We start from the raw sequence: 25,668 nt of genomic DNA, 5'->3' as shown, positions 1-25,668 counted from the left end.
CCCAGGGGTCTCACATTGTAAGATGGTGGAAGCAGAGAGAGCGGGAATTTCTTTGATAAAGCAACAGAAACAGCAAAACCAAGAGAAGCCACAGAACCTAGAACATTTTGCGAAAGCTGTGATATATGAACATGAGAGGAGGATCTAGAAGAAAGGATGGCAAAACCAGAGGTGGTCAGAGAAAGGTATGGATGCCAGGTATGGAATGAGGGTGAGAAGAGGCAAGATCAAGATCAAATGATAAGTAGGAAAGGAAATGGCCTAGGTGATCACTGGAATATCTAGAATCTTCAAAGCTTTTCCACAATTTCAGTTTATGGAGCATGTAGGTGAGTTAGCTAAGTTTGAAGAGCCAGGGTTAAAACAAAAGAGGTGCATATACAAAGGCTCTTTTAAAAGGTGTGGAAAAATAGAATTAAAAATAATACAAACTTTTCCATGAACTTTTTCCACGAAGTACCCTCATATATGTGTGCATATACATATGCATATAAATACTTGTACATGTTATGTGCATGTTAAAAAACATAAGAAAACATGTTTGTTCATTACTTACTTTGGACTTCATAAATTAAAACAAAAGATATTAAGGGCCAAATGCAAGTCAACAGAAATGAAGCCTAAAAAAAGAGTCAGTTTCCCTGGGAAAATCTCCAAGAGAGTTTTAGAACACTGGAGAGTATCATTAAATACAGCTTTCTTTGTGTCTAAAGTGTTTGTTTGCCAAGGTGCTCCATTAATTATATTGGTGTGATCTTATACCCAGCCAGTGTTTGTAATTCCACCTTAAACACTAATCAAGAGACAAAAATGGAAAGAAACCAATGATTGTGACTTAAAACATCTCAGTAATACATCTGACATACCCAGCAGGTGAACAAAGAAAGGGCTTTGACAGCAAGGAGTGCTAAACAAATGCACGGTAATAGAGATAACCATCTCCTCCAGAGGGCCAGGAGCCCAAATGACAGTCTTGCTCTCTCTAAAGAAAAATCAGGGCAACGCCCAAGAACACTACTTAATGTCATTTTTAATAACAAGGGCCCCCAAACACTCTATGCTTTTTGTAATTACAATAAACCTTCCATCACTTAGAATACACTGATACTCCTCAACTGGCAGACATTGTATCTTAAATGTATGGTCCATGGGGACTATTTTCTTGGGCCTAAGAAAGGCTTTGTTGAGCTTTGCTATAAATGTTACAGAATACCAAGTGAATGCAAGAGTGATTTCAATTTCACTCTAAGACTTTATCAGCCTGTATTTTCTGTTTGTACTTTATTATCATGAAGTAACTGCATTTGTGTATGATCTTTTCTTATTTCTCCAAACCAACCCCCCTCCCATCCAAAACCGATTCAATACCATATTGATTTTTTTCATAGTTACAGATGAGCGTAATCATAGATTACAAAGAAAATCCCACTAAATAAGTCAACATAAAATCCACAGCCATCTATCATTACATATGAAACACTCACTCAATCACTCTCACATGTTTATTCCTTGTTGCAAAAGGTTTGCTGATTATTGAAGAGGACTTATTGGGTCCCATCCAAGTTTAGTGACATGAAATAAATTATCCAAGGCAAGTTATGTAAACTTCCATTTATATTTGGTTTTAGCTCAGAAATTATGTCATTGCTGGCTAGTAGCTTTTGATCTGATGAAAACATTTAATTATCAAAAATTAGATTGCTTACAACTCTGTTAAGGATAAAAAATAGGTACAGATTGGCATTTCGAAGGGTGAACACAAAGGGTTCTACATATGCGAGATACAAAGTTGCTTACTTCTCTCTCCTCTTTTATGCTATGAGTTCTATGAGGGCAAGAACTGTCTTTTATCTCAGTGGCCCTCAGGCCTAGCAGAGTGGGTAACATACAGTAAGTTCAAAAGTAATGATGTTAAACTAAGGACTATAAGTGCAGGGTCTGTGCTTGGAAGTCCTCATAATCTAGTAGATGAAATTGGACACACAGCAAGTTGTAGTAATGCAAGACAATCAATAAAATGTATCCTATGCATAGAACAAATTAAATGTAATAAAAACACGTGGGATGAGAGGTCACTTTAGGATGAGGTCATATGCAAAGAAAGAGATGAAGAAAATAGAATTGGGCCAAATATCGAAAAATGTGTAAATATGGTAGAAGAGGCATTTTAAACACTTGGAATGTCAGCAGCAAAAGCAGAAAGGTAGGAAAGTTCAATGCATACTCACAAAAGTGACAAATACCTCAGATCCAATTGGATGTAATGTCAGACATGTGGAGGAGAGGCTAGAAAGGTATCTTGAAGGCAGATTATAGAGGTCCTACATATAAAGTTAAGGAATTTGGACATGATTCAGTAGACAATTTGGTAGAAATTTACCCAGGAGCCACTAAGGATTTGTGAGCAGAAGATCTATATTAATTAATTAACCCAATTAACTATTTGTGAGAAATAAATAGAATTTAACGTTATATCCCAAAGTTAAAGAAAAAATACAGAAAATCTCAAATGAATCTACATAGGGAAACATACAAGGGGTGTCTAAAAAGAGAGCATCGATCAAATAGAAGAAAAACCTAGGTACAATCAAATGACACCTGGGCATCAGAGTGGGAAACAAATCACACAGCACTAAACAAGAATGAGAACCATCTAAAAATGCTAATAGGAATAACTGCAAGAGATCAGATAAATACTGTTTAAGGCAGTCAAAATTTTGTCAGATACTTGAAGGCAGATTAAGTCCAACTTTCAGGTCCAGGAATAAGAAGCAAATTGAGATTATACATGGGAAGAAAACGGGTGTGATGCCAGGTGGATCCAGATTCGAACCCTGACTCTACCACTTCTTGACTCTGTGACCTAGGGCAAATTGCTTAGCTTCTCTGAGCTTTAGTTTCCTTATTGGCTGTATCAGTCTGTTTCTGTTGCTTATAACAAAATAACTGGAACTGGGTAATTTATAAAGAAAATGAAATTTATTGCTTACAGTTACTGAGGCTGGGAAGTCCAAAGTCCAAGGAACACATTTGGTGAGAGCCTTGGTGGTGGTAACAGTGACTGCAGAGTATCACATTGTGAAAATAGTGGAGCAGAGAGAGATAGACTAACCTCTCATGTGCTTTTCTTTTAAATCCCTCATAACCATGCCTCTGACCACAATTATTAATCCATTCACTATGGCATGGTCCTACAGTCTAATCACCTCTTCAAGGCCCCACCTTTCAACTACCATAATAGGATTTCCCACCCTCAACAATTACAGTGGGGATTAAGCCTCAATGGGGGGGGGGGGGGCGGTCCAGTCTAGAGCACTGGCAAAATAGTGACTAAAACAATACCCACCTAATCAGTGCCAAACGAGAAAATGTAGGTGAAAAGAGCTCTGTGAATTATAAGGGCCAAGGTCAGCTCTTCTCAGACTTTAGTGTGCTCCTGGCAGTGCATAAGGGTTCCAATTTCTCCACACCCTTGCCAATGCTTGTTATTTTCTGTCTTTTTTATTTTATTTTATTTTTAGTTTAGTAATCATGTTGAGTGTAAGCTGTGGTTTTGATTTTCCTTTAATTTTTAACATGCTTCCAGGTGATTCCAATGCAGAGTCACACTTGGAGAAAACTTGCTCTAGGTCAAGAGTAGTTGCTATTCTTCAATAAGAAGTATGACAGGGGTAAAGGTGGCCATTGTCTTTACAGCATGGATGTTATAAGAAAATTCAAAACTATCCTTCCTACTGTATTACCAATGCATTAATAACTTTTATTTTCTACAAATTGTCTAACAGTGAACACTGGCTTTTTGCAATTACTTTCTTGTTATGAAGCTCTTGGCATGATGCAAATACAAATTCAAATCTCCCATGAGTGGGCCGGCCCGTGGCTCACTCGGGAGAATGCGGTGCTGATAACACCAAGGCCGCGGGTTCAGATCCTATATAGGGATGGCTGGTTAGCTCACTGGCTGAGCATGGTGCTGACAACACCAAGCCAAGGGCTGAGATCCCCTTACCGGTCACCTTTAAAAAAAAAAAAAAAATCTCCCATGAGTGACATTTGCCATTGTTTATTCATCTATGCTATAGGCACAGATATATATGTAAAGAATACCTTAAAGGACACGATTCTTATTCATAAAATGCTGTTTATACTACCAATATTTTCTGACAATGAGAATATTTACCTGCTCATTTCTTTTCTTTTGACCACCACCATTATTTTTAACTCTTCAGCACCCCAGCCCACGCCCAATAAACCTGCATAATTTGTGTGTGCACTCTAATTTCATCATTGGAGTCAATAACAATGCAATTCATAATATACTCTAACAAATGCAATGCACTCAAAGACTGTCTCCCTTTGGGTATAAGATCACTTGATCCTTCCACAAAGATTCTGGTGAATAACTGAATAAAAGGGGAGAGCAGCATATCTTGGAACTTGAAGAGCATCAATAAGAATTTTCATTAATAGCTACACTTAGAAAATATTTTTGAGCACCTCTTATGTGCCAATCACTTAGTCATAGATTCAAAGACTAGCAATTTTAGTCACCTAATTCCTGTAAAAGGAAAGCTTTTGATCTAAAGTACTTCCAAGACTGAAGTTAAAGTCAAAGCCAGGGCTACAAATATATTGGAAGACTGATTCATTCATTATTTCTTTGAATAATTACTGAACCCCTTCTATGTCTCAGGCACTGTACTAGGCACTGGAAACAGAAAAGTGTTTCAATACTAAAGAATGGTGCTTCACCATTGAAAAACCATGCCTTTCTGAGTACGAGGACATCTATCTGCCAGTCTAAGTGTTGCCAGATCAAACTTACTTAGCTTAACTCAAACAATAAATTCCACTTTTACCTTCTTAGTATCAGCCCACCTCTACTCATATGTTTGTTTTGTAGTGCTAATGCAGACCTCCCCTTTTGCCTTTAGAAGCAATATCTCTATGTTTATATAGTAGCCTTCAATTAATAATTGTTTTTCATTCTACAGGATTGAAGCCCATTTAGTTAAAGATGGCTCATAACACCTTAAGACAGTCCGCCACATCTAAGTTAAGATAATATAAGGAGTCTGCTCGACTTTGGGGATAGAAATATAAAAATCAGTAAGAGCTACATCATGAAGTCAACTAGAATGGTGTGAAAGCCAAAGGAAGTTAATGTGCAGAAAGGTTTTGAACAAAGACCATTCATTTAGGATCCCAGACAAAGCCTCCCAGAAACCCCAAAGACAGTTCTAAATTTCAAATCAGTAGGAAAGACCATATATTAAGAAAGATTTGGCTGTTACTCAAATGGATATTTTCCCAGACAGGTGATCTTAAATTACATATTTAGCTTTAAAATGCTCTGGCAACATAGAATGAAATATGTTTTTCTCTTGGGACAAGTATGAGGATGGTCCTCTGGGGTCAAAGTTCCTAGGAGCAGAGTAGGGAAAAAGTTCAGGCTGCTAGTAACCATGCTGTGAAGAGAATTTTAGGCCTCGGAGTTGTCAAAAGCCACTCCATAAATCAGTAACTTACCCAATGTTAAAAGGCAAAAAATTATTCTGAAATGGAAAGAGCTTTTTTTTTCCATCTGAAAAGGTAATACTTCATCACTAGCCTTCATCAATTCCTTCCCTGGCTTCCTAGCCCTCCAAAGAACCCACCTTGGTGGATGAGAATGAAGGTTTAGGATTTATTTTTGTTGGTGACATCTTTAGTAATAGAGTAAACACAGAGTGTGGCAGTTACTGCTATTTCTCTTTAGTTAATACTTGGCACCCTAAGGTTTCAATGAGAAAGCAAGAAGCATTATCATTTTGCAGTGGAAATTAAAAAATCAAGAAGTTAAGAAATGTGTTCAAATTTTACATTAATTCACAGCTGAGGCTGGGAAAGCACTTGACTAATGACTCTGTGTTTTCAGCTAAAGTGCTGTGACATAATCTCATGAATAATTAAAAAAAATACATATCTACCAATAGATTCTGGTAGTCTATGTACTTCAAGGCTCAGAGAAAAGCTGGGGTGTCTAAATGGAAAGACAGGAGGCACCCGGGCCTAGTACTGCAGAAAGACTTGGTAAGCACAGACAGAGAAAGCAGCCCATAGTGATATTAAACTGGAGACGGCTAGGTGGACCTAGCAATTTGTGTACTGGAGTGTGCCTGTCTTTGCCCTTTTGCCCATGCTATTACTCCTGCATGAAATTCCCCACACCCATGAAATTCACTTACCCCAGGCTTACTCTTCTTTCAAATACAGTCTCTTCCAAAAAATCCTCTTTAACTGCTCAGTTCTCGGAGCCACTCCATCCTGTAGTCTTGCAGATTTGATTTGTTGTTTTTATCTCATTCTATAGTTAACATAGTGTCTTTTTAATATTTATCTTCTTTCCATATATGTCTTCTTTTGCAACTGGACAGTAAGCCTTTTAAATGAAGAGATCTCCTTTATAACATTCTTAAAAAGTAGTTGTCCTCTGATTAAGCACCTCAAGTGACATAGAACTCACTGCTACCTCATGGACTAAAAAGCAGCTATAGTTGTTAACCCCACTGCCACCACCACAAACACACTCTTTCTTGTACCAAGAAAAATCTGTCTTCAAGCAGCTCCCACCCATTGACCCCCAAGTTCAACTAACCTCTGCTGTTACACAGAGTGCGTGAGCAAAGCTTCTTTTCCATGGGACACGTCTTCATATGCCTGAACACCAGTCATGACTTCCATCTGATGTTCTCACTTTTCCAGCCAAACCTCTGTAACTCTTGACTGTTCCTCACATGCCATGATTCCCACACCTCTCACCTTCATTCTTGTGACTTTCCACTGAAGTGCCTAAGATTTGCTAAATGTGTCCCCATGTGTGGTGTCCAGAGCTAAGTTTGGCAGCATTCTAATTCATTTGTTCATTTATTCATAAATTCATTCACTCAACCAATATTTATTCAGTGGCAACTCTTTGTCTGGCCTTGTGGTATTCATAGAGGATACAGCAATAAGGGAGAGAGACATGATTCCTGCCCACAAGGAACTTATAAAATGTGGTGAGATAAACATTTGACTGTCATTATGCAAATATTATTCAACAGCAGTGTTAATTTTCTATGATACATAACAAATTATCACAAATTTAGAGGCTTAAAACAACACACACTTATTGTCTCACAGTTTCATGGGTCAGGAGTCTAGGCACATTTCACCAGGGCTTCTGCTCAGGATCTCTCACCAGGTTGCAATCAAGATGCTGACCAGGGCTGGAATCTCATCTGAAATGTGGACTGTGGAAGGATTTGCTTCCAAGGTCACTCAGATTGTTGACAGAATTCATTTTCTTGCACTGGCCATAGGATTCATTGCAGCTTGGTTCTTCAAAGCCAGCACCAGAAAGAGAGACTCAGCAAGACAGGTTAGATTATGCAATCACATACACATCATAATGTACAGCCTGTCACCTTTGCCAAATTCTATTGGTTAAAAGCAAGTCATAGCCCATGCTCATATTCAAGGAGAGAGAATAACATAATGGTATGATCACCAGGGGGTGGGAATCAAGGGAACTGCCTTTAAATTCTGCTTACCACAGTAGCAAACTGAAATAGTACTATGAATAAAAAACTTACAGTGAGAGTAAATAACTATCCTAATGGAGAGGGGGAGTCATTAATTTTTTGAGTGTGTAGTTTGTCTCATATTAAGCAGCTCACAGGCTTACACAAGCAGATCACAAAGTAGGGACCATGTTTAATACATTTGTTTTTACTTCAAGGCACTTAGCATAGAACTACTCATGGGTGTTTAATAAATAATCATTAAGTTAAATCGATACCAAATGGATCAAATGTTCCTCAATGTGTCATCAACATTAAAGTCACTTACCAGACCCTTGAAGAATGTTGGCATTCATGAATTTAACACTGGGTTTGAGTGACCCAATAATCTTGCATAAATACATATAAATAGCATGAGCTACAGAAGAGTAGATCCCATTGCCCAACACAGCATCTGCCTCTGAGGGTGGCTTTGCTGTGCTCTGCTCCTCATCACGTGAAGTGGTAATGCAGGTAAAGGTATAATTGTCCTCTTGGACAAATGCTATCAAGGAGACATGTGGTCCAGCAAGGCCTGACAGAATCTCTGGAGTTTACAAAGGCAGCTCTGAGGAACTAGCTGGGCAAATGAGAGGATTGCAAAGTAATAACGAAATGAAGAGCTTCAGAAACAGGAAAACAACAGGTGTGAAGCCATGTGATGGGACGCTCCCTGGTGCCCAGAGTACAAGAAGTGAGGAGAAAAGAAGCTTCAGAAAGTATGTTGGGACCCCATGATCCAGGACCATACTTGACAATGTGCAAGAGTATGGAAGAAATAAAGCAATGTTCAAGGTTCACTCAATTTTTTTCCTTATGATGACACTCACACAGAAAATTAAAAGTAGTGGAAATTAACAAGAAGCAGAATGAAAATCTTTCAGGATATTAAATAGCCCACCAAGCAGCCTAGCCCATGGAAACCAATTCTAACCCTTCTTTGTGGGAGCACTGAGGCATGTCCTAATTCAGTAAATATATTAGAAGGTGCTGAAGGACTAATGGAGTGGAAAGCCCCTGGAGCATCATTAGAAAAGTGTACACAAAATTCATTCCACAGGAATCAACACAGGCAGGACAGCACCCTTATGCAGCCCTTTTGGTGCCTATGAGAACTCAAACCCCTTGCATATTTTAATATAGTATAAGACTCGTGAACCCAAGCTCACAAGCAGATGCTTGTATGTTATTACTACCAATTACTGACATTTTAAGTATCTGGGAAGGTTGTCCTTTTTGACTGAGCCCCAAGCAGTGAGGAGAAATGGAGACAGCCTTCTAGTCAGCTAGAGCAGCTGAATTGACTGTGGTTATAAATGTCACAGCCCTTACATCTGAGGCTCTTTGACTGGAATATTGACTGGTGTTTTGTTAACTCAAACACATTAGGAGAGCAAGAATATCATGTGATTTCCGGTATGACACAGCAAGACCTTAGGAGTCTCCACCACACAACTGTCCAGACATTGGAATAAGCTATCAAATGTTATTATAGAATTTTCAACTCCTAGTGAGCAATCATCTATCATGGTGGATTTAAAAAGAGGCCTTAAAAGTAGAGACTGGGTTTAATGACCTCATAAAATTTTCTCCAGTCCCTAGATCATACAAAAATCTGTATATTTCAAGGTGGCTGTGTGTTTAGGAAGGACAATATTCCAAGAAGATTTCACAGCTATTGTACCAGGATTTTTTTCTAAAGATTTTGAAAAGTAGACAAAGCACTGGCCAAATAAGATGAAATGTTTAAAACTGATTGATCCCTTCAATTGTTTTTAATGAACCTTTCTTACTTGAAATAATCCCAGAATCAGCTTTTAACTCAAAGGTGAGAAACATCAGACCCAAAGGTAGAAAGGGAGATATTGGCTAGTGGCCAAATTAAGAAACCAAGGGCAATAGCATTCATTTAATGAGAGGTCACTTAATCCAATCTCCTAACAAGAGTTAGTGTGAGCAGAGAAGAGCCCAGGGAGATCATAAAACATGCTAACACTGGAATAAATAATTGAAGATTTTCTAGGACTCTCTAGGGTCCAACTTCAAGGTTATGTCCAAGGAGAATCAGCACTTTCCATCTGCATCCTGCACTTCCTCAAACAGAGATAAGCAAAGGATGAAAGGCAACTGAATCCCAAGTTAGGAGAGAAGAGAGCAGAAACAAGGCCTGTTATTGGCTGCAGATAAAAGTGTTGAAATATGTTAATTCAAAGGGGCATGCGAGGGCTTCATGATAGACTCACCAAGAAAATGAGAATCTTTCAGTTTATAACTCAACATCCTCATTCTGATTATGTCCACTCAGCCCAACCCAAGATAGTACATTGGGATTAATTATAAGGTTTCTTTTCTTTATAATAACATAGCAAAATTTTAAAAAACTGAACGATTCTCGCTATGGTCAGAAGCAAATGACCATCGTTTCCATCCATTTCTTGCATGAAAATGTAAATGAGGTAGTTTGTCTACAGTATTGAAAGAGAAGCTTACTAGTTTCCCATAGAGGATGTCCCAGAAAGAAACAAGTTTACATGAACCTAGATGCTCAGTACATTCAGGACTGCCAACTTTGAGGCAAGGGGATGGGTCAGTGGGCAGTTGGTCCTACCTGGGGACAATAGTTCACCAGTGAAGAAACCTTTTTCCTCTTTTTGGCTTTTATGGTTTTCCAACACAACTTGCTTCTTCAATTGCTTCCCCATATCAGCAGCAATGTCCTGAGTGTCTACACAAAACAGAGAGGTACGATGACTTGCCCAGAGTCACAGAGCTTGTGAATGTCAAGGCTGGGAATTAAAAGCATCTATGATTCCAGAGTCAATGTTTCTGCCATTAAACACAATCTCCTGAAATGGGCAGAAGTGCATGAACACACGTGCAGGCAGGCATACACAGAACATGTGTACTCACAAATGCCGACATACATACCTCACACTGGGTTCCCTCAGGACATAAAGCCAAAGTTCACTGGTTAGCTCCAAAGAAAAGAAACGAGTGTCAGAAGCCCATTCAAAGACTTTCAAGAGGCAAAATACAGAAAGAATGTCATTCAAGAATAATAATACTACTGCACAGAGTAGTCCACGTGGGAATGATGACTGACGCAGCCAATGGAGCATCAGGAACTTGTTGGTGAGGCCTTGCTCTTTTTCTCTGAATTTCACAGCACTCTAGGACAGTGGCTCCCCAAGTGGTATACATAGGGGTCCTCCAGGGGACCAAAGTTAGTCCAAAATGTACATGACACAAAGGTAGAAAGCAACTTGTCACAGGTCATCCATTACATCAAGGGCCATAATGGAATGTGGAGCCCAGTGTCTTAGAGGCCCTTGTTCTTCCCACTGACTAGACAATGCTGTCTTCTATTAAATTCAAGAAAAGTCAGGACAAGAATGTGAGTGACTGAAAAGACTTCAGGGGAAAGCACATAGCCTCATGAGAGAGAGAGAGAGAGAGAGAGAGAGAGAGAGAGAGAGAGAGAGAGAGAGAGAGAGAGAGAGAGAGAGAGAAGAAAGAGAAAGAGAAAGAGAAAGAGAAAGAAAGAAAGAAACAGTAGGAACAGTATTTTTTTGAATATGGGAAAGATGAACACATGAGAAGGATGAGCAGGAGGGGAGGTGGACCCCTGGGGAAAGAGGGTTGTGAGTGCCATCTCCAACATGATCTGACTCTCTAGAGTCAAGGGCTGGGACGGTGAAGGGAAGAGACCATCTGCTCCACCCTCAAAACATCTGTTATAAAATAAGACTGATGGCATGTGTCATGTCAGGAGGATCTTGTGAAAGAAACTGCTGAGCCGTACATGATCTGAGCTAATGGAGAAGTCCCCAAGGTTTGGAGACCTAGATTCTAATCCCAATTCAACTGCCAATTTACTGTGGAACACTGGGAAGCTGCTTAACTCTATTCTGTCTCAAGTTCTCCATTGGCAATGGGGTGGTAAAATAAACACTCTCGGGGATACTCCAAAATTACATTCTTGTATTCTTGATAGGTACAATATATCTACAAAGTCCTAAGACAGTTCCTCTCTTTCCAGTTCAAAAGAGTCCCTCCATTTCAGCCCAAGGAAGGGAAACTTAAACTCTTTCATTCTCAGTCGACTTTCAGAGAAAAATGCAACAGATCAATCTTTTATCAAAATAATTTTAAGGAACTAAGAGAAATTCACAAACATAATTAGATAACATGTTTATCTTCACATTGGGAGAAATGATATCCATTTTGTTATACTTATTAACACATATTGAGTATTCCCTAATAAAATATAGAGACAGAGTCCATGCTGTAGTTTATACAGTCTTCCAATTCTTCCTGCTGTAATTTCCCTTGGAACAAGTAAAGAATTGGCCATTACCTTTCTCTGTATTCTTCATGCTAAAAATTTGTGCTCTACTAAGATTGGAAGATTAAAAAAAAAATGAGCTCATAATAAAAGTCAAATGAATTGACTGAATACTCATTTGTTTTTTTCAATTCCAGGCAGTCAACCCTCAAGTCTTATGAAAGAGAAACTGCTAAACATTATCATCTCTAGAACAAACAGAAAAATTAAAGGCACATTAATTTGTTTCAAACTTTATCTCTGGCCATAAATATCTCACTTGTCAATATGAAACAGATTTATCCAAAGCAAATGATCATTTTTTTATCAGTGGCTACTTACTCACGGGACAGAAGGTGAGAAGAAGAAGAGAATCTATTGAGGAAGACCTGAAATTTTTGTTTGTTTTGTTTTGTTTATATGTGGGAAACAGGATTATGTTTAGAGGTCACAGTATCCAAAATACCACTCTAAATTAAGTTCATCATTTTAAGTTAACTGTTGTTCTCTGCTGGCAACAAATTTTAAAATACAAATATCCCTGAGACAAAGAATACATTATTGAAATGAAGACCACTGTAGTGTGAATTTCTCTACTGGATGGCTTTGCCACTCAGGTAAAGCCTGGAGGAGTATGATTTGAGTGCATTGAACTTTTAAGTGAGCCTGGGCATGGACTGAAAGGGATAGGATGTATTTAGATGGAAGTCTTTGAGAAAACCCCAGACGTTGCTTCAATTCTTTGACATTTACTTGATGTCAGCCTTTAGAAGCTTGGTGATGGTATACTTGGGAGTTGTAATGGATGAAGGTGGGATGCCAACATGGGGATTTTACTCCAAATCCACTTGCACAGTCATTGCAGCACTATTCCCAATAGCCACACTGTGAAATCAACCTAAATATCCATCAACAGATGAATGGATAAAGGAAATGTGGTATATACACACAATGGAATACTATTCAGTCTTTAAAAAAAGAGAACAGAATCCTGCCATTTGTTACAACATGGATGAAACTGAAAAACATTACATTAAGTGAAATAAACCAGGCACAGAAAGACGAATACCATGTGTTCTCACTCATGTGTGGAATCTAAAAACGTCAAACTCATAGATGCAGAGAGTAGAATGGTGGTTGTCAGGGGCTGGGGGCGGTGGAGGTAGAGAATGGGGAGATGTTGGTCAAAGGGTATAAAGTTTAAGCTATATGAGATGAATACATTTTGGAAATCGATTATACAGCATGGTGACTATAGTTAATAATAATGTATTGTGTAACGGAAAATTGCTAAGAGCAGAGATCTTAAATGTTCTCACTACAAAAAATGTAATGATAACTACGTGAGGTGATGGATATACTAATTAGCTTGACTGTGGTAATCATTTCACAATGTGTGTATGTGTATATATATATAAAACATCACAATGTATACCATAAATATATAGAATTTTTGTCAACTATACCTCAATAAAACTGGGAAAAAAGAAAAAAATGCATATATTCCATTAAAAAATTAGGATTATATAACTCTAATTTTCATTTAGAGCAGAGTTGTCCAACAGAAACACCATGTGAGTCATAGAAGTAATTTAAAATTTTCTAGTAGCCACATTTTCAAAAAGTAAGAAAAAAAAGGAGCAGTTAATTTTAATATTGTATTTTATTTAACTCAAAACTCACAAATCACAAATATCATATCAACATGTAATCTATATAAAAATTATTAAGCAGACAATTTACATTCCTTTTTCACAATAAGTCTCTGAAACCTGGTGTGCATTTTATACTTATAACAAATCTCGGTCTGGATGTTAAATGTTCATTGGAAATATTTGATCTATATTTAGATCTCATAATACTTACAGTTGACAAAGTAGATTCACATACCCAAGTTGTTCCAAACATACTTAAATTTTTCCAATAACTGAATCAAGAATGAGGGGACTTCAAAAAGTTCATGGAAAAATAAAATCAAAAAACATAAACTTTATTTCTCAAAATATGCTCAATCAAGTTCAAGACACTTGTGTAAGCAATGAAACCAGCCATTTAGTCCATCCCTAAAGAACTAAGTGTCCTGGGAATATAACCATGTCAATGCAGTCTTTTTTACATTATTAACTGTGGAAAAATGGTACCCTTTAAAGATTTTCCTGAGCTTAGGAAACAAAAGGAAGTCAGAAGGAGCCATATAAGGACTATAACGTGGATGCCTTAATGATTTCCCATGGAAACTCTTGCAAAATTGCCCTTGTTTGATGGAAGGAATGAACAGGAGCATTGTTGTGATGGAGAAGGCCTCTCTGGTGAAGATTTCCTGGGCTTTTTTCTGCAAAAACTTTGGCTAACTTTCACCAAACACTCTGATAGTAAGCAGATGTGATTGTTCTTTGGCCCTCCAGAAAGTGAACAAACAAAATACCTTCAGCATCCCAAAAAAGTGTTGCCATGACCTTTGCTCTTAACCAGTTCACTTTGGCTTTGACTGGGCCACTTCAACCCCTTTGTACCATGGCTTTGATGGTGCTTTGTCTTCATGATTATACTGGCAAAGCCATGTTTCATCTCCTGTTACAATTCTTAAAAGAAATGCTTCAGGATCTTCATCCCACCTGTTAATAATTTTCACTGAAAGCTCTGCTCTTGTCTGCAGCTGATCTGGGTGCAACAGTTTTGGCACACATAGAATTGAACATTTGCTTAACTGTAATTTTTTCATTCAAAATTGGGTAGCTGAACTAACTGAGATGTCTATGGTATTGGATATTGTTCCTACTTTGAATCATTAGCCCTCTTCAATCAGGGCACGTACAGGATTAATTTTTTCTTGCACATTGGTGTGAATGATCTGCCATTGAGGGCTTCATCTTCAACATTGTCTTGGCCCTTCTTAAAAAGAGTTATAGATTTGTATACTGCTGATTTATTTCGGGCATTGTCCCCATAATTTTTTCGTGAAGCATCAATGATTTCACCATTCTTGCACCGAAGCTTCACAATAAATTCAATGTTTGTTCTTGCTTCGATTTTAGCAGAATTCATATCCGAGCAGAATTGCTCTGATAGGGGCTCAAACTGATGTCTTATCCTTTTTAGTGCCTCAATAGATCCTGTCCAATCATGTTATAACCAATGAGTACATTTATTTTGGTGCAATTTTTAAAAATCCATGCATAGTTTTTTCATAATATGCATTTTCCATGAAATCTTTGAAGACCCCTTGTATCAGTTTTAAAATACATATTAATCAAAATTAATTTTAATTTAAAATTCAGTTCCTCTGTTGCACTATTTCGGGTGCTAAAAGGCCACAGATAACTAGTGTATTGGACAGTGCAGGTCTAGGCTGCTAGAAATGGAAGGCCAGAGTTTCGGTGTAAGAGTCACAGGTTCATGGTGAATATTACTAAGTTCATTTTGCTTTTTTCAGGAGCACAGACAATATCTGTATACCTGGCCAGCCATTGCACACATGTTGTGCACTAGTCACAAGGCAGCCCTATCAGAGGATAATGGGGATCCCCATCACACCAGCCCTACTGCTTGCACAAACAACTCTTAATGCAAGCTTTTTGAGGGTAGGATCCAGCACAGATTCAACCCACAGTTTCTTGCTTAGTGCCTGGCACCAAAGAAGCATTTGGCCAATTCTTATTAAATAAACCAGTAACTGCGCTCCTGCATGTTGACCTATAGACTCCTTTACACATGCTTTATGATGTGAGCATCGTTCACACTGAGCATCACTTATTTATTCAGTCAGCAGACTGTGAGCTCATGACTACTGTCTATGATAGACGCTCATAGCAAAGCCACTGTCTACCCCCCGCCTCCTAAAAAATGTGCCCACTAACTGGTGCTGGAAATTCTAGGAGTTTAGTTAGTCCCTTAAAATGTAAATTCATCAGGAAAAATGTAAATGTAAAATGTGAATTCATCAGGAATGAGAATCAGGAATAAGTCTTTTAAGGTGAATGATTCAAACTTTGAGCAAGGCAGACACTAAGCACATGAAAAAAAAGTCGGGGGAAAGAGGCACCACCAAAGGTAGATAAAGGAAAGATACAGAAAGGGGATGTAGAGACATGAAAGTCAAACAGTGCCTCCTTCGCCATCTAGCCCTCAGCCAGTCCTGATGGTACGTAATACTTGATTTATGCCCTGTACAATACTTCACACTTTCTATGCAGGGATATGGGAGGACATTTAGAGTAAGAAAGAATTACACCCACTCGAATGGCTACAATTTTAAAAACTGGAAAATGTTAAATGTTGGGGAGGATGCAGAGAAATCGGAACCCACCTACATTGCTGGTGGGAATATGAAATGGTGTAGCTGCTATGGAAAATTCTGTGGTGGTTCCTCAATAAGCCGAACATAGTATTACCACATAGCCTAGTGTATTAGTCAGGGAGCTCTCTGGGCACCCCCTTAGCCCAGATAAATTGACACAGAAAATTAACCATCCTATATACAAAAGAATCAAAAACATGTGTTCAAACTAAAACTTGTACACAAGTGTTTATACCACTACTATTTACAATAGCCAAAAGTTGAATGGATTAATGGATATGAAAAATGTGGTATATCTATACAATGGAATATTATTCTTCTATTAAAAAAAATGAAGTACTGAGTACTTATATTATATGTGCTACAACACAAAAAAAACTCAAAATTTTTAAGCTAAGTGTAATAAGAAGCCAGTCACAAAAAGCCACATATTGTGTGATTCCATTTCTATCAAATATCCACAACAGGCAAATTCATAAAGACAGAAGGCAAATTAGTGGTTTCCAGGGACAGGGTGAGGGGGAGAGGCAAAATGGGGAGTGACTGCTTAATGGGTATGGGATTTCCTGTTGGGTTAATAAAAATGTTCTGGAACTAGATAGCGGTGATCACTGCATAACATTGTGACAGTGCTGAATACTGCTGAATTGTACACTTCAAAATGATTAAAATAGTAACTTTTATGTTATGGATATTTTAAATTTATTTTTAAATGCAAATAAGAATTACGAAGGTTGATACTTATTTTTGCCCAAAATGAGATGGAATTTTAATAAGTAGGAGGTTGAACCAATTTTTCTTTACTTTCTTCCTTCTTGAATTTTCTTCCCTTTTCCCTTTTTTTCTAAATAGTATAAGGCTAATCTACATCCCTACAATATCTCTGCTTGCACTATAGCTTGTAGATGCCATAATCAGGAACCTTTTATTTTACTTTTTTTCATTTTACATAATGCAATCAAACGTACCAGTAGAAGTCACATTATTATTGACAAACTTTCTTCTAACCGTGTCTACCTACCATGTGCTAAGAACTGTGCCAGGCACTTCATATACATTTTTTCCACAAATATAAGAGTTGGAAATTTCAAATTAGAAATAGCAACAACATTGCTTAAGGTCGACTTTTCAAATGAGAAAGGTAATTTAGAGGTACCAAAGGTTAAAGACCAATAAGATTAATCTAATTTGGAAATTCTTATTTTCACCTTGACAGGTGCATTCATTCATTCCTAAAATAAATACTTACTGAGTACCTACTATGTGACCCTGCCCATGATGACAGAGTAATGTAATGAATTTTCCCTGAAGTCAATTTGGAGTGGACATTAAGACTCATATAGTTACTGAAGCAAACGTAAATACTAGTCTACAAAGGTGAAGGACTACACAGAAGGTTGGGTGTGTTTGTACCACTAGGCGGCGAGGGCGGGGGGTGGTGATGAAAGGATAGACAAGGCCATTCCCATTTTTATCTGTATTTTTTTCTTTCTTTTCATGTAATACACTGAAGCCCCCATGTTACAAAACCCTTGGGGTAGGGCCATGAAACGGTTTGGTAATAGTGTGTCCTAGATTCACCAAAGTGTTTCTAGCACTTGCCAGTGCTTGAATACCATTGGACATGGGCCAAGTGTGCTATGTCAAATTCCATGCTATGAACTGTATGGAGAGGATTGCATGATGTTTGGAGGCCCATATGTCATGCTCTGGTTCCAAGCCTTCTACTTTTCTGTAATTGTGTGATACAAGATCGTTCAGACAAGGAAAAAAAAATTAAGATGACTCAATTTACGTCTACTGCTCCTGATGCCCAGAAGTTTAAGCTGTATGTTAAGATGATAAGTCACACGAAGGATTTTCTTAAAGCCCCATACATGTGTATCACTGTAAGCAGAAATAAGGAAATACTGAGAAAAAAAGCAACTATGAATTTTGGGGGGAATGAGGCTGAGCTGCAAAGTGAGCAAAAATTACATAAAATAAACAAGTGAACCACACCCCAAATATGAGAGTTTCTGCCCAGTGGTGAGAGCTTCTGATAAGTTTCTCTGCTCATGCTTCTTATTTAACATTTATAAGCTCAACTTTGAAAATGAGATAATAAGTCAAATATAAAGCAAAGGCGATAAGCAATTGTTGAACAACAGAACAGAAGGACTGGAAAGAACAAGGGCTCTGTAATTTGCAGAAAGCCTCATGGTACTTTCTGGATCTTCTTACCTCTTTTTTCACACAAGCTGAGTAGGAGTGCCTAGTATTTGTCATTTTAACTTACCAGATAACCTCTGCTACACCCCTTCACGGTTGATACTTGTTTGCCTGAATGAGGAAGGGGCATGACACTCACATGTATGTACAATTGACAGCCCCAAATAATAGATTAAACATCTATTAATAATAGATGAGAAATCATTATAAAAAATATCACTTTCTTATGGTGACACTCCAGAGTATATAAAGGGTGTTCACACCCAGTGCCTCACTGGATATTTAACACAAAAATATTCAAAACTTGTTCATCATACATTCTTCTGATATGCATATGTTCACACTAACATTTTCTAGGTAAATGTATCCTTTATTTCATGAATGCTGTCACTGTCAGTAAATTAACATTGGAGGTAGCCTTAAAATGCCAATCCTTAGGTGAAAGGCAAAATTAAAAACAACAGCAGCCTTCAACTGAAAGTCCTCTTGGAGGCCATAAAAATTGTTGTTAATAACATATAAAATGGACTTGGTATTCAATAGCAACATGGGCATAGTGGCTGAATATACTGCCATAAGTGTAGATAGAGCCCATTTGGGGAACAAATACACTGGTTCTATGTTTGGGGGACCTGATCTTCATGCAGGCAGTTCGCTTCTTTGCACTTTTTAAAATTCGAAATCCTCACTTCCATGTGCAGTGCACCTGGATAGCTAGCTAACCTCTGACTGTGACAGTAAGTTCACCTAGTGGCACCTGTATAAACAGAAACCTCATTGTGATTGTTTTCAGCTCATCCAACATGCAAGTATTACTACAGACATGCCCCTTCCTCATTCAGGCAAACAAGTAAGAAGGACTCAGAGGAAAGAGCCTTCACAGGCTCTTTGTGCAAGGAGGAGGAACGGGGCACTCTTTTACTGCTGTGACAGGGGAGGGAGTAAAGAGAGAGGGACTTTTCCAATAAATATGCTATTTATAGAAAACCCTAACTACTGAAAAGAAATTGTAGAGGGAAACACATTTATCGTGGGGGCGTGGGGGGTTGGGGGGTGGAATTTATCCAAACATTAAAGCTCTCATGTTACCTCTGTTTCCGTTAGAGATATGTGTATTTTAATACCTCTGCATTTTAGCTTCTCCTCTTACTGGATGTGAAGTGAAGTTTCTACCCAGTACTCATCATTATGCTGTCAGCTAAATGATCAATCACGCTATCACCAATTTTGCATTAAGACTTCATGGCAGGGTGAAATCAGAGAACAAAATGGCTGTGGGGAAAGAATTTGTTTAAATACAGCTAGTTATGGGAACTGGCAAAATGGTAAGAAAAATGATGGAAAACATATGAAATGTAAATGCATCTATTTTTAAGGCAGATCCATTTCAAGGCTTTCCACAACATGAAAGTCATTGTGTGATGCATCTGAGTGTTTAGACTAGTAAAATACTGTAATCAGGTTATGACTAAATGCCAATATTTCAGTCCATCAGAATGTGGGCACTGATTTGGATTTATTGCATGTCTCTAAACTATATGAACACATTGAAAGATACTTATGAAATGAAGCTTGATTTTATATTTACAACCAGAAAAAAATGTTTTAAGAAAATCCAACAGCCACAAATCCCAAGTAAGAGAAATAAAGGGGATCAGAATGAAGCCCTGTAACATTTTGATGTTAGAACTTATTCTGTATGTGTGTGTTCCCTTATGCAACACAGAGGCTGGCAGAGAGAAGGAGCTCTATGTTATAAACACTCCAACAGGGGTGTAGAAGCAAGATATTCAAGGAGAAGGCAGGCAAGTCTGGATATTGATTCACAATTGAACCTCTTCAGCAGGCAAGCCATGCCTACTTCTTTTAAATATTGATATTACATTTAAAGGCAAGTTTTAAATGACTGCTTTCTAAAGATTCAACTGATGGAAATGATCTATTACAAGGGTAGATCATGCTTGCTTAAAATCAATTATTTTAACCCTGCCTTTGTAATACGTTCACGATACAAACAATCCTTTCTTTATGCAAGGCCTGCTATTAATTCTAATCTTATAGTGCTCTCTACTGGTAATAAATGATGTGAAACCTCATTAGACATCGAAAAGCCTAATTGACTCTCATCTTAGGCCCACACCACCATTCAAGCCCATTGTGGCAACTTCTCTAGATAGGGAAATCAGAAACCAAGGTACACCAAGAACGTCCCTCATGTAAGGTGGCAGAGAGGCCTTGACACCACACTTCTGCTATGGATCACTGCATCAGGGAGCAGCCAGGAGAAAAGGTCCCCAGCTTCAGAACAGGAGCATTTAGGTAGGTAGGCTGCAAGGCAGATTGAGAAAAAAAACTGAATGAGGAATCAAGAGATGGATGAGATTGCTTTGGGTCACAAAGCCTTGTGACTCTGAGTAAGTCATTTTACCTTTTTGAGCTTTCGTTTTCTCATCAGTAGAAGAGAAATGATAATTCCTATCCTGCCTATTTCACTGGACTGTTATAACAGATGAGATCACATGCAAGCTAGTACTTTATAAAAATTATGTTATCATTATCTTTATCATTACAGCAAAAGAGATACGATTTTCTTTAGATCAGTGCGCCTTAAACGTTTTTACTTTTATATCAGTGGGATGGACTTTTTAAAACATAATCTTAGATGGGACCATAATATATAGAAGAGATTTTATTAGCAGAGGTTTGTGGTATAAGTACAAATGTATAACTCTTTACTGATTATCAAGTCAGTTAATGAGAAGAACAAAACTGTCTGATCATAAATAAAATTTTAAAATCTGGGGTCATGGTTGTCAATTGCACAAACATTTGTCTCAATATCTAATTTATTTCTGGACTTCCTTTATTTGCCTAGTATCAGAAAAATTATGATTCATATAGATAAATATCTGTAAATGATAATCTTTTTTAAGTTGCCTCAAAACCTCAGAATCTTCTTCAGCTAAAATGATCCAGAAGCTTGAACAGTAAGTGGTAATAATAATAACTACTGCTTATAACTATTCCCTATGTACCTGGTGTTCCTTTAAGGACTTTATGTATATTAACTCATTTAATTCTAAGAACCCAATGGGGTAACTGTGTCTAAAATCACAATTTTTATAGATAAGAAAACTGAGACAACAGGAGATTAAGAAATTTACTCAAGGTGACACAGCTGAATCTGGTGCCAGAATCTGTGTTCTTAACTTGTTTGGTATACTGACTTCTACAAAGGAAATATTTCTTTGGAAGTTGAATCACCAACATTTAACAACTGAGAAATCCTTAACTGGAACGTGCTAAATTTGGAGTAAACAATGAATGGAGTTCTCAACCAGTTTAAATCTTCGCTATTTTGCAAAATTACTTTCCTAATATATCTTGTTCTGAAAATATCATTTCAAAAATATGTGAGGGGCCTGTCTATCTGTCAGATGGTCTCTGAAATTTTCAAAATAGAAACATTTATTTTGTTTTCCATAATCACTCCAGCTCTAGGTTTTCATTCCATTGCTAAAACTACAACCATAACCCTAGTAACATTAGAAGTATACATTGCCAAATTAGGTTCCTTCTGCTTATTAAAATTCAGACAAAAGTATCACCAATTTCCCTCAGTATTAAACAGACAAATCGTATTTTGTCACCATGAGATGAATGCCACATCTCATTGGTCTTATTGTACAACTGCCCCTAGTGCCTGGAGGGGAGCGTGTACCTGAGTGTCATCTGACATTTAATTATTGATTGTGCTGGAGTAATGGCCTCATGCGTACAATTGGATGGTCAGGAACATATGTTATCTTGAAATTTTAGCCCCTCTTAATCTTAATTTTAACTCCTCTTAATTAAAAACATGTACAAAATATTTATATGTGTGTGTGTGTGTGTGTGTGTGTGTGTGTGTGTGTGTGTGTGTGTGTGTATTTCAGGAGTTTTATTGCAAGGTCTACACACACACAAAAAAAATATTCTGCAGAAAGCACAAGTAGGTGTGTTGGTGGGCACTGAGCTGCTTCACCACCTTTTTAGCTTGAATCCCCCCATCCCATGCCTAAGGAGACATCAAATAATCAAATCTTGTAGCTTTGGAAGGTAAGACTACCCCTCCCTTCTTCTGGGTAGTTAGAAAATCTATTTAAGTCCCACAGTAATATTTTGGCAATTATTGGCAACAAGTAATTAATCTAGGGGAAAATATATGTAATATTTTAGTACTGATTACAGATTAAAAAGTACTTTGTTGGTTTAGCAGCATTAAAAATTATTATTTATAATTTGGTATGCTCAAAATTGCATTTGGTTTATTTACAAATATGAAAACCCAGAAAATGGAGAAATTATGGGGAAATCTATTATCTGATAATAAAATAATTAATCATAGTTAAGCTCTTCCTCTTATATCTTTCTATCCCCTTCCCCTGGTCTGTACATTTCTGAGGAATATCAACTTAAAAATACCTTAAATTCTAAATTTTGGTTTACTTAAAACCAGTATATTTCCTACCTGTTCTATTTGATTAATTATAAATATGTGACAATTAATTAAAATATATACCTCATTTTTGCATACTTATGACAACTTGCTTATAAATATTGTAATAGTTAAAGTCTGTAATATGTATAGAAGGAGAAATCGATACTATGTGATATTCCTAATGACCAAATTAGAGCCAGAATTGTGACTAGTACTCAAAGGCTAGTGATTAGTTGTTTTAAAAAATGGAGATATATGTAACTACATTATATATTAAAGTACATTAAGATTACTAACGAATACTTTCATTCATTTTGACATTTCAAAGTATTCTAAACCAAAAATGTTCTCTTTTTGTCAAAGTATGAACTCTTGGATGCCGATTGCCATCAAAGTCTCAGGTGAATGGCACACTGGGGCTTCTTCAAGATGTTCAGGTGAGGAGGGAAAAATAACACTACAGTAGGTTCAACCAGGGCAAAGGGGAACTGATCAAACTGTAGATCATTTGTTAGAGCAGCAGCAGGCAGTCCAATGTCCCAAATTTAAAGGAACTTTTAAATGCAGGACTAGGTGCAGTAATGAGTCATTATCTTGGTATAAGAACCCAGCCAAGTGGGCAGGTACTCAGGACAAACCTAGTTCCAGGGGGAGCTCAAAACCAAAAACATGAGCAGAGGCACCGAGACTGGACTGACACAGTAGAAGTAGGAAGGCTATGATTCATTGAGCATGTGAGGGAACAAGTAACAGCACCAAGCACACTAGATATCTGGGGTCAATGGATGAAGCTAATTCTAGAATCCAGAAACCACAAGGATCTTTTGGCTCTGATCAGATTGATGGGGCTAGGCTTAATCTTCAAACTCCCATGGATAGCTGCAAAAATATTTCTCTCCAAAAGTTGATGTCAACAGGATATCAAGAGATACATGCATTCACAAACAAACATCACAAGTGTGTGCACACACACATTCGTGCACATGTGATTTGGAAATTTCCAAAATCATTTTATGTATTTATTCTTATTATTCAAACTGATTCCATGAACCACAGACACTCAGATATACTTCTCTTGTCCCTGTCTGTCTCAACCACTCTGTTGGCATTGCTGTAGTTGCTTCCTTATCCTTTTAATGGACCTCAAGAAACCTAAATTTGGGCCTGAGCTTTACATTAGCAACCAGAAAATGACCCTACCAAAAATGGGTGATCCACACCCAATGGTAAATATGGGGAAAAGGTAAGCACATATTTTATTTGCTGTCCTTGGCTCTTGGAATGGTAGATTTCCCCTGTTTGGGAGAACTGAACCTCTGCCAGTAGCTTTGGCACATGCCTAGTTGACAAATATAAGACAGGCACTTAAGCAGGATTTTCACTTCATTTTACTTCTCGGCTGTACCTCCACTTGGCCTACCCTTAAGCTCAAAAAGCTCACATCTCAAAAAAAAAAAAAAAATTCTCTCCTTAAAATCCAAACATCTTCAGAAGTTGCATGGAGTGATGAGGAGACAAAATTGATATAGGGAGACATAGTGGCTTCCAATTTCAGCCATGCCAGTCATTTGGCATCAAAATATGGACCAGCTGTGAGTGTTTGGATCTTGATAAATCAGAAGATACTGGAAAGCTGACATGATACTGCTGTGAAAATGTTTTTTACCCCCTAATGTCTGCTCTGCCCCCTTATTTTCATATTTTGCTCCCCATGTAGGTAGAAAATATGTAAAGAAATAAATGCAAAAATCCCATGAATCTGTACACAGTTTAGCACTGTGCTTTTGTAAGTTCTTTGAGATAATCACACTAACTTCACCACTGGGCATAGGCATCCTTTATCATCTGCCAGCCTGTTTTCTCTTAAATGGCTCTAGCTATGATAACAACTTATCATTGTAATCTATGTGCCAAAAAAAAGAGAGGAGAATGGATTTACAAGCAGAAGTATCTCCAGAACTGGATTGTCTCCTCCAGAAGTAGGTGAATCCCCTGTGGATTTCAACAGGAAATTGGCCTGCTAAGGGCTCATGGTAGATACAGCTCTAAAGGGGACTTACAAGCTACAATCCCAAAGCCAGGGTCACTTTGCCCTTGTTCATTAGTGTTTATGAGGAAATAAAATACTTCTTTTAATTTTGCTTTTATTGCATTTCTGTGAAAACAAAAAATTTTTTGTTTGTTGGAGATAAATACTTTTTTCCTTATTATTTATTCATAGGCATGTTAAATCTCATAAACTCAAGTTGCCAAATTCTAACCTGCTGCTGAGTGTGAATCTTCATGCTTTCCATCTGTTCAACTGAGTCAACAAGATGCTCAGGCCTTGGCCTGTGTTTCCACAATCAAGAGCTAGTGGGGGCGGCACACACCAATGTGGTCTTCCTTACCTATGGTACTTTTCTTCACACTCAACAAGGAAAGCCAAAGAGGTTAAAGCTTCATGCACAAGCAAGGAATGATCACTACAAAAATTCTTCTTCCCTGCTCATACTGACTTTGTTACGGTTCAGAACCAAGCCTTCTATCTAAAAATGAAACTAATTGATTGTTTTTCATTTCCAACTGTGTTAATGTGATTTTACATGAATTCCACGTTGGAAATAAAAGTTGGTAGAGACAAAGGTATTTTCTCAAGCAAAATTTTCACAGGACAGAGCTTCTCATCCAGGACAGATTAACTGATTTATAGGCAGCATGATGCTGGTAATGCTAACAGGAAATGTAAAGAGAGGAACTAGCATTATGTGTTGGGCTCAGGCAATTTGCATTA

This window comes from Cynocephalus volans, chromosome X (genome assembly GCF_027409185.1).
Source record: "Cynocephalus volans isolate mCynVol1 chromosome X, mCynVol1.pri, whole genome shotgun sequence".
NCBI lineage: Eukaryota > Metazoa > Chordata > Mammalia > Dermoptera > Cynocephalidae > Cynocephalus > Cynocephalus volans.
This window is presented reverse-complemented; position numbering follows the sequence as displayed.